Below are 9865 nucleotides of genomic sequence, written 5' to 3'. Positions count from 1 at the left end.
AACAAGGTGTTACAAAAGAACAATTTTTTGTATTCAATAAAGAAGGTTACAAATATCACAGAAAAAAAGCGACATCCAGTGATGTAAAAACCAGAAAAAAGACACTCAGTCGTGTAGGATGCAGTGCTAAAATGATTATCAAACTTTCTCACAATGGAATCTATGAAGTGACACAGTTCAAAGAAGAACATAATCATATTCTTTACACTCCAGGATGTGTACAATATCAAAAAAGGGCAAGAACATGAACCTTCTACTCAAAAAGATGGTAGTTAATAATGCAAAGGTAAACCATCTTCTTCATAATAGTTGTGCATTGTAAATACTAAACTGATTAATTATATAATTTTGCTCATTTCATCTAAAAATAAAAAATCTGATTTGGTTGAATAGATGAATGTTGGTCCTCTGAAAACTTATAGACAAGCAAAGGAACTTTATGGAGGATATAAAAATATTGGTGCATCGAAGATAGATTTTAAAAACTTCTAGAGAGACTTGAAAGCCTATATTAAGGATTCAGATGCACAAATGTTCGTATATAATTTTCAGAAAAGAAAAGGAGTTATGGAGTGCATTATTTTTCGAATTTGAAGTAGATCAAGATGGCAGAATCTGTAGAGCTTTATGGGCAGACCCTGTATGTATCAAAAATTATGCTCTTTATGGTGATATGGTCTCATTTGACACCATATATAGCACAAACAGGTACTACATAATAATATTTGACATAAAATTATTGGTTTCTGCCCTTTATATACTAGTGTTGCCCCATAAAACTTATGTTGTTCCAATACAAATGTCATGTTCTTCAAACAAAAAACTTATTTTTATGCTAAACTGAACATGTACAATATGATATTTGGACCATTTACTGGGGTTGACAACCACAAAAAAATGTATTACATTTGCATCTTGTTTCGTGGCTAACGAAGATATTACATCATTTGAGTGGGTTTTTAGAACATTTCTTAAAGCAATGGACAACAATGAGCCGACTTGCTTGATAACAGACCAAGATCCAGCAATGATAGTTACAATAAAAAATGTTTTCAAAAAAACAGAACACAGATTTTGCATGTGGCACATTATGAAGAAGATGTCAGACAAAATAGGTATGAAAAATCATTCTACGCCCTTTATTTTCTGTTATCCCATTCAATAAATAAAATGTTCCCAAATAATACATGTGTTGTTCCATAAGAATACATAAATTGTTCCTACAGAATATATGTGTTGTTTAATATACATACATTCAATTTCTTCTAAAACTCTTTTGTTACTAATACAGGATGACAAACAATGCAAGAAACAGATTTTATCACAAAGATAAATTCTTGCGTGTGGAGTGTAGGATTGGAACCAGAAGAGTTTGAGGAAAAATGGATGGGAATTATTTTGGAATTCAATTTAGAAGAACATGGATGGCTGAAACACATGTATGATATAAGATCAATATGGATTCCTGCTTATTTCAGAGACTCATTCCTAGCCGGCTTAATGAAAACAACATCAAGGTCAGAAAGTGAAAATCACTTCTTCACTTCTTTCATAAAAAGTCATTTAACTCTCATAGAATTCCTCCTCCGGTTTGAGGGTGCAATGGAAGCACAAAGACATGCACAAGGTAAAAATGACAATGATTCCAAACACTCAATACCTATATCTCAAACACCAATTCCTATTGAAAAACATGGATCAGAAGTATTTGCAAGAACAATCTTTTATGAATTTCAAAAACAAGTGCTAGATGCTTCCTTTAATTGTGGGGTTGATGATATACAGAAATACAATGACAAATGCATAATCACTGTAAGGGAAAAAAGTAAAAAAAAACAACATATCAGGTTGTTTATAATACAGACAACAGTGACACAACATGTTCGTGCAAGATGTTCAATAGAGAAGGAATTCCCTGTAGACATATGGTGTTCGTATAGAAAGATAGAATGCTGGAGAGAATTCCTGAGCAGTATGTCCTAAACAGATGGAAAATCTTACTAGAGATAACATTGCATAATAATGTTATAGAAGAATGTGCTAGAACAATGGGTAAGAAAATAATGTTGAATAACTTATGGTCTGAGATTCACATGACTGTGTGCTTGGCTGAAGGGGATGAAGATGACCTAAATAATCTCACAAGAAACATTCAAGCGTTGAGGATAGAGTTGGAAGCAAAGAAAAGAAAGAACATCAACAATTCTACTAAAATTCAAGACATAGAGATGTTGGTTGGAACAATCGTCCCTCTGAAGTTCTAATCAAAGAACCTAAAATTTCAAAAAACAAAGGAACAATGATTCATATTACAAACAGTGATAAAAGATTGAATGGAGAAAAAGAGAAAGCAATTGAACAAACACAGAAAAAACAAAGGATGTGCAAAGGTTGTAATCAATTGTGCCACCACGACATTAGATACTGTCGAGAAAAAGCAAAGAAATAAGGTAAATTCCCTATGTCTAAACTTTCTTTCCTCTAGCAGTATATTTTCTTATTTGACTTCATTTCGAAAACCTGTGTTTTAATTTCGAACAACATGTGTTTACATTAATAATATATGGACATCAATAATATATAGCAGTAAAAACATGGCAACTTCTAGGAGAAATAAGTAAAAACATAACAAAATATATCATTAAATAAAAAAAAACATAAGAACATGCAAACATAAAAATCAAAACAATTGTTCACAATAAAAAAACATTAAATAAAATCATTATCAGGACCTAAAATCTCATTGTTATATTGCTGAATCTTGTTCTTCAGATTCATTTTCACTTCCTCAAGCTCCTCCTTCAACTCCGCTTTCTCCTCCTCTCATTTCTCAATGAAAGACATCATTGAGTCACAAAATAAAGACATGAAAGCCTTCATGCCCTTCAGCTTCTTTATGATATCGTCAATATCCCCTTCCATAAAAGTTTCCTCCATATCTTCAATAACTTTAAATAGCTCATCAGGAATTTCACTCCATGCTTTACGTACTGATTGTTTAACAGGAGAAGAAGACCTCTTTCTCTTCAATGAACTCAAACTGCTTCCTGACATCTTTGCTTCAATTCAACTTCTACTAAAAAAATACGAACAATAGAGAGAACGGTACTATTTATAGAATATTATTTAGTCTCTTCAACTTCCTACTGTCAAACACGCTTTCTTTCATTCAAATGATTATCTATTGGGAAACTCAGCAGCTTTAATTTATTGAGTCTCTTCAAATTCTACTTTTTCTGCAATGAAACACGTCCTTTCATTCAAAATAAATATATATTGGGAATCTCAGCAGTCTTAAGATTATTACGTATATCAAATTTTTTATTAAATGCAAACTAAAATAAATCTGTTAATCAGTCTCTTAAACTATTGGTATTATTTCCTATATTAATTGAAATTTAATAATAAATTATCAGAATCAGTAATTATTTCCTCATTTATTTATTATTACAAAGGGGATGAATTAAAATCAGATTAAAATAAATCTGTATTAATTTTATTAACAATTACAACTTTAATGAAACATATACCATGTATTATTTATATTCAAACAAACAGTGATTACTTATTGATCCCTTATTACTGAAACAAATGTAACTATATCATTTCATTTTCTATTTTACAGGATGAAGCCTCAAAAGCAAACTTACTGATCCATTGGATATAGTCTTATATTCTTCCAACGGTCTATATAATTTGTTCCATTCCTTTAACTATATTGTTCAAACCGAATATATATGTTGTTCCGGAATAAATATTAAATTGTTCCATCAGAAATAGTTACATTCTTTTTAATTACTTTAACTGATCTAAACTCATTTCCCATTCCAACATAATTAGTACTATGTTCCAACACAATTTGTTTAATAAAATGATGTTTATTAAATGGATGATGTATATAAAGTGGTTGTGAGTATGAACCATTGGATATGCTCTTATATTGTTCCAAAGGTATACACAAATTGTACAAATTGTTTAATATAACTATATCGTTTGTTCCAACTTAATGTACCATGAAGTGGTTGTGAGTATTGACAAAGGCTGTAGACTGAATTCTACCAAATTGTACCACTTGTTCCATGTAACTATATCATTTGTTCCAAATGAATGTACCATTTGTTCCAACTAAATGAAAGGTTTTGCGGCTGACGCTGATTAGGGAGGGATGCGGCTCTGCTGTTAGTACGGGAAGATAGATTCCGGAATCGAGTTTTCTGACAGTGAGATGGCTGGCTCCTTCGGCAAATTGGATAAAAGTGAATACTGATGGTGCTGCGAGTTCTGCAGGCAACGCGGGAGCTGGGGGATTATTCCGCAATGCAAGAGGATTTGTCGTCGGCTGCTTCGCTCTTCCTATCAGGAGCTCATCTCCTATCATTGCTGAATTAAAAGCAATTGTTTTTGCTGTCAATGCCGCGTGGGAAAGAAACTGGAGAAACATCTGGATTGAATCAGACTCAACTTTTACGGTTCAGTCGTTGAAAAACAGTCGCTCTGATATGCCTTGGAGAATTCGAAGGGAGTGGCAAACCTGTCTCAATCAGCTTTCTGTTATGAACTGGCAAGCATCGCATATCTACAGAGAGGGCAACCAAGCTGCGGATCGATTGGCAATCATGGGCAATCAGCCACATCTACTTGCTGGTGGCATTCAGCTCCATACTTCTGCCAAGAGTTAGTGGTCGATGATCTATGTAATGTAGCTTGTTTGCGCTTTCTGTAAATTTGTGTTTATTCTTTTATTTTCTTTACATTTTTTGATTCTTTTTTCTATTCCTCCCCCTCTGTAATTTTCTTTTTTTATCAATAAATTTCGGGTTATTGGTTGTGTCGGGGGTGCCAGCCTAGCTGGGATGTCCGACCCTCCTTCGCGTCCCAACTTTCAGTAAAAAAAACTAAATGTAAGGTTTGTTCCGAGTAAATTATATCTGCTATATATTGAAACTATTGACATCTGTTAACACTAAACAAATATAATTTCAAAAACCTTTTTGAATATAAAATAATATATATAAATTCTAAAGTATATTTACAAATTCTAAAATATATTTAAAAATGTAAGATACAAATATGTTATTCTAAATTCAGTCCAGCTCCAACAGCCCATTCTTTTGACTTCTTATCAATTTCATCAATAAGCTCATTTCTTAGATTCAATAGAATGCTCCAGCAATAATCAACTTTAAGCTTTCTAAAATCTTTTCCATGCCAAAAAAAAATAATGATATAAGAAAATAGAATAATAGTAATACAAACTGTTACATAAAGAATTTACAACATATACCTTAAAATTCTTTGTCAATCCAATATCACACTCATTCACACTCTGACCCATGTATGTTTCCATATGCTTCAAAAGAAAAATACCACAATCATTGTTGTTACTGTTGCTTCTCCACTTCATCTTCAGGACATGCACTTTGTATGCACACATTTGTTTGAATGAAGAAGCATCATTTTTTAAAACAAAATAAGCATAGGATTTTAACTACAACAAACAAATCAGAAAATATGTTATCACATATGCAAAAAATCCAAAGCATGAAGTAAATCATGTTCCAACATACCATTTGTTGTGGGCAATCCCCATACTTCTTAACACGATTGATGTTACGAGGGAGTATTTTGTTATCCAATATTTCAACAGTCTTTGAAAGATTGTTGACAACAATCAGATAAAAATGTGCATGAAAAATAACAGGGAAAAAGACCTAATAAACACCCAAATACATTAGTATCTCAATACATTTTATACTATTCAACTGCTGTTGTTCCACCATAACACTTACCAATTCAACACCAACCAAGTTTTTAAAATTGAAAAAATCAAGTTCAGTCTGAAGCCTTTCCTTAAAATCACGTTCTTTTGATCTACTAACTCTAGAAAACAGAAGATTCTATAAAATAATCAAAATAACAGTTAGCACAACAATTATTTACAAAATGAAAACAAAAAACAAACTTACAAAGTTAAGAAACATACAAAAGCATAGGTACTGAAAAAAAATCTTTTCAGTTTTCCATTATATTTCTTCAATTCTTCACTGTTCAAAATTGAACTTCAGGCATCCACAATATTATTGACAAAATGATCATTGCTAGAAAGTGATAAAATCTCATTTTCATTAGATTCCTTAACAGTCCTCTTTACACGCCCTCCTCCACCATTTTCATTATCAAGACCATATTTCAAAACAATTTCTCTCAAATCTTGACGTAATTCGTTTATCACATCTATACTGTATCCCGACCTCCTACGATCCGTATCCTACTAAAAAAACATATCACAATTAAAATTATGCATCAAAACTATAACTTCAACATGTCATATATTAAAACTAATTGTTCCAAGAATAAACACCAATTGTTCAAAGAAGAAACATCAATTGTTCAAAGAATAAACACTTACAATATTATCAATCTTCAACACTTTCTCAGACATTATATCATGCATGTACTTCATTACATAATAACCACAGCTTGTGGTATCTGTCTGAGTTGGAATATTCTGCAAAATAAAATACAAACAACTTCAAAACAATAAAACAAAAATATACAAATATACATACAAATTAAAGACATACCATAGGGCAAATCCATTGTACCAAAAACTTCTGATGATAAAAAGAATTAATAGATCTACAAAACAAATTCATATATATATCATACTTATCAACAACAAATCTCCATTGATCATTTTCCACGCCCAAACGAGATTTCAATGGATCCAATAGAAAAACACGTTTCCTCTCAAGATCAACGACGGTCAAAGTCCAATGATACCTGAAGAAAACAAACACATTAGTACAACTAAAATACATTATTAACCAAATAAAATAAATCATCAGTATAGATAAATAATGCATACTGTTTGTTTCGCGGTATCAGATACAAACATTTGATGCCGCACTGTTCATATCTATCTGTCAAAAACTTGATCTTCTCCCCTATCGTATTAACTCTTTCAAATTTATTAGTTCTGTTTGGATCAACAAGGGAGAAGGTGGTATCTAATCTATCATTATTCAGAATCACATCATAGAGGTGCCTGTACAAAACACACACAAAACATATACAGTAAACATGTCATTCAAAAAATATATATAATCACTAATACAAACATGGAATCATAGATTAAAAAAATACCTCATGTAATAAACAATTGGGCCGCACCCTATTGCAGCTAGATCAGCCAAATCATGAATATCCCTCCTCAAAATAACTGCATTCACCGCATGACCAAAAATGTAATCTTCAAAAGTGGTGAAAATTATCCTTCCATTACATAAATACTTGTTAGCCCATCTGCACATATATGCAAATTCATCTGGAACATCTTCAGGCAAAGACTCCAAGTCTATATCATCATCATCATCATCATCGGACATCTCTGTCTCAATTCCATCATTGATATCACTGTTGAAAATATAAAACAACTCAAATATATAACAAAAAAAATACATTGTTCCACATATATATAAGAAAGGTTCCAAACAACTGAACCATTTGTTCCACACATAATCACTTACACAATTTCATCAGTAAAATCAACAACCTCATCGCCTTAATGTTCATTTATACAAACTAAAGCACCAGGCCCACAAACTATATCATCAGGCCTACAAACAACATAAAACATCAATTAATCCACAAATATTAATTGAGTTGTTCTAAAACAAAAAACACGAATTATTCCAACAAAATAAATTACATTTCAGATGAAACAGCTTCATCAGCTAAGCACTGGCTTAACAACTCAAATTGAGGAGCAGAATTCATCTTTATTTTCAACTTCAGTCCTTCAGCTAACTCTACTTTCCCTTTAACTTTCTTCACTACTCCTCTATTCTTCTTCTTCTTCTCCTTCTCTGCTCCTCTCTCTTTTTCTAAACCTTCAGCTCTCTTTCTCTCTACCTGCTTGTTGTATTCTTCATCAACATCATTATATTCTTTCCAAAAACCAGGAAGTTTAAAAAAATCATTATCCTCATCAGATTCTTTAAATAATTTTCCCGAATGCTGACTTGCTGCCATTCGCTCGGAACGATGGCTCATCCTCTCTTCCTTCCTCACTCTGTACTTCATAAAAATATTCTCAACAAATGTATTTGTTAATCGAAGAAATTGAGAGAAAATGGAGAGAAACTTATATTCGATGTCTTTAACCCAATTGTATTACAAGTTTATATAGAGATGTTAGGGACAAAAAAGTAAAAATCTCTAACTGATTAAAACTCTGCGTTTTGGCTCTCAATTGCATTGTGAGCATTCTTCAACACCCCCTCTTCACCAATGCAATTATATTCACTTATTGAGTGATCTAATTTTGTGACAATTAACAATTCCCATCTTCTCAATAACCGGAAGCATTTGTTTATAATTGAGGGGTTTTGTCAGTATATCTGCCAACTGTTCTTCAGAACTGATGAAGGGAGTTTTCAATAGTCCACTCTGCAAGTGTTCTCTCACTATGTGACAATCTATGTCTAAGTGTTTGGTGCGCTCGTGAAAGACTGAATTTTCTGCAATGTGAATTGCAGCAGTGTTGTCACAGTACAAAGGGACAGGCTTCTCCACATTTAACTGTAACTCTTTCAACAGAAATGTGATCCATTTCACTTCACAAGATGCAGTGGCCATAGCCCTATATTCTGCCTCAGCAGATGATTTGCTGACTGTTGGCTGTTTCTTAGCTTTCCAGGAAACCAATGATTTTCCTAAGAAAATGCAATAGCCTCCCACTGACCTCCTAGTCTCCTTACATCTTGCCCAATCAGCATCACTAAAAGCAGTCATCTTCAACCTGTCTTTTTTGAGTTGTTCCTCAAAATCATTATTGCAAAAGGCTCTTAATGCTAAACTAGAATCTTTAGCATATAACACTCCCATAGTAGCAGTACCTTTTAGGTACTTCAACACATGCACAGCTGCATTAAAATGTACCTTAGTTGGTTTTTGAAGGAACTGACTCAACTGTTGAGTTGTGTAACTGATGTCAGGTCTGGTGAATCCTAGGTAAAGTAGTTTACCTATGATCCTCCTGTATTGATCACTATTTTTTATTGGTGGACTGTCAGCTGAGAAATCAATCCCTGCTGGGAGTGGACTTGACACAGCTTCGACATCCTGCAAACCTGCTTCAGAAATCATGTCATTGATGTATTTTTGTTGAGATATCACATAGCCTTCCTCTGACCTGGATAACTCTACACCCAAAAAATACTTTGCAACCCCCATATCTTTGATAGTAAAAGCTTTATCTAAAGCTGCTTTCACATCATTGATCATGTACACAGAAGTACCTGTCAACAATACATCATCAACATACACAACCAACACAACTAAATCTCCACCAACCCTCTTGGTGAACAAGCAGTAGTCATGAATGGATCTTTGAAACCCCATACTGACTAATGTATCAGTGAACATCTTGTTCCACTGTCTTCCTGCCTGCTTCAACCCATAGAGTGACTTTCTGAGCTTGCAAACTTCTCCAGGTTTAGCATTATACCCTTCAGGTGGTTGCATGTAAAGTTCTTCTTCAATGTAACCATGCAGATATGCATTGTTTACATCCACCTGGTAAATTTCCCATTGGAAATGAGCAGCTAGCGCTATGATCATTCTAACTGTAACAACTTTAGCAACCGGTGCAAAACTGTCATGGTAATCAATCCCAAACTTCTGATTGTACCCTTTTGCTACAAGTCTTGCCTTGTACTTGTCTAAACTGCCATCTGCTTTGTACTTCACTTTGAGAACCCACATGGATGATATTGCTTTCTTTCCCTTTGGAAGTGTGCACATAGTCCATGTTTCATTTCTTTCAAGTGCATCCAATTCTGCCTGCATTGCCTGAACCCAA

This window comes from Euphorbia lathyris, chromosome 8, assembly GCF_963576675.1.
Source record: "Euphorbia lathyris chromosome 8, ddEupLath1.1, whole genome shotgun sequence".
Taxonomy (NCBI): Eukaryota; Viridiplantae; Streptophyta; class Magnoliopsida; order Malpighiales; family Euphorbiaceae; genus Euphorbia; species Euphorbia lathyris.
The sequence above is the reverse complement of the archived record's forward strand: the minus strand, read 5'-3'. Positions refer to the sequence as shown.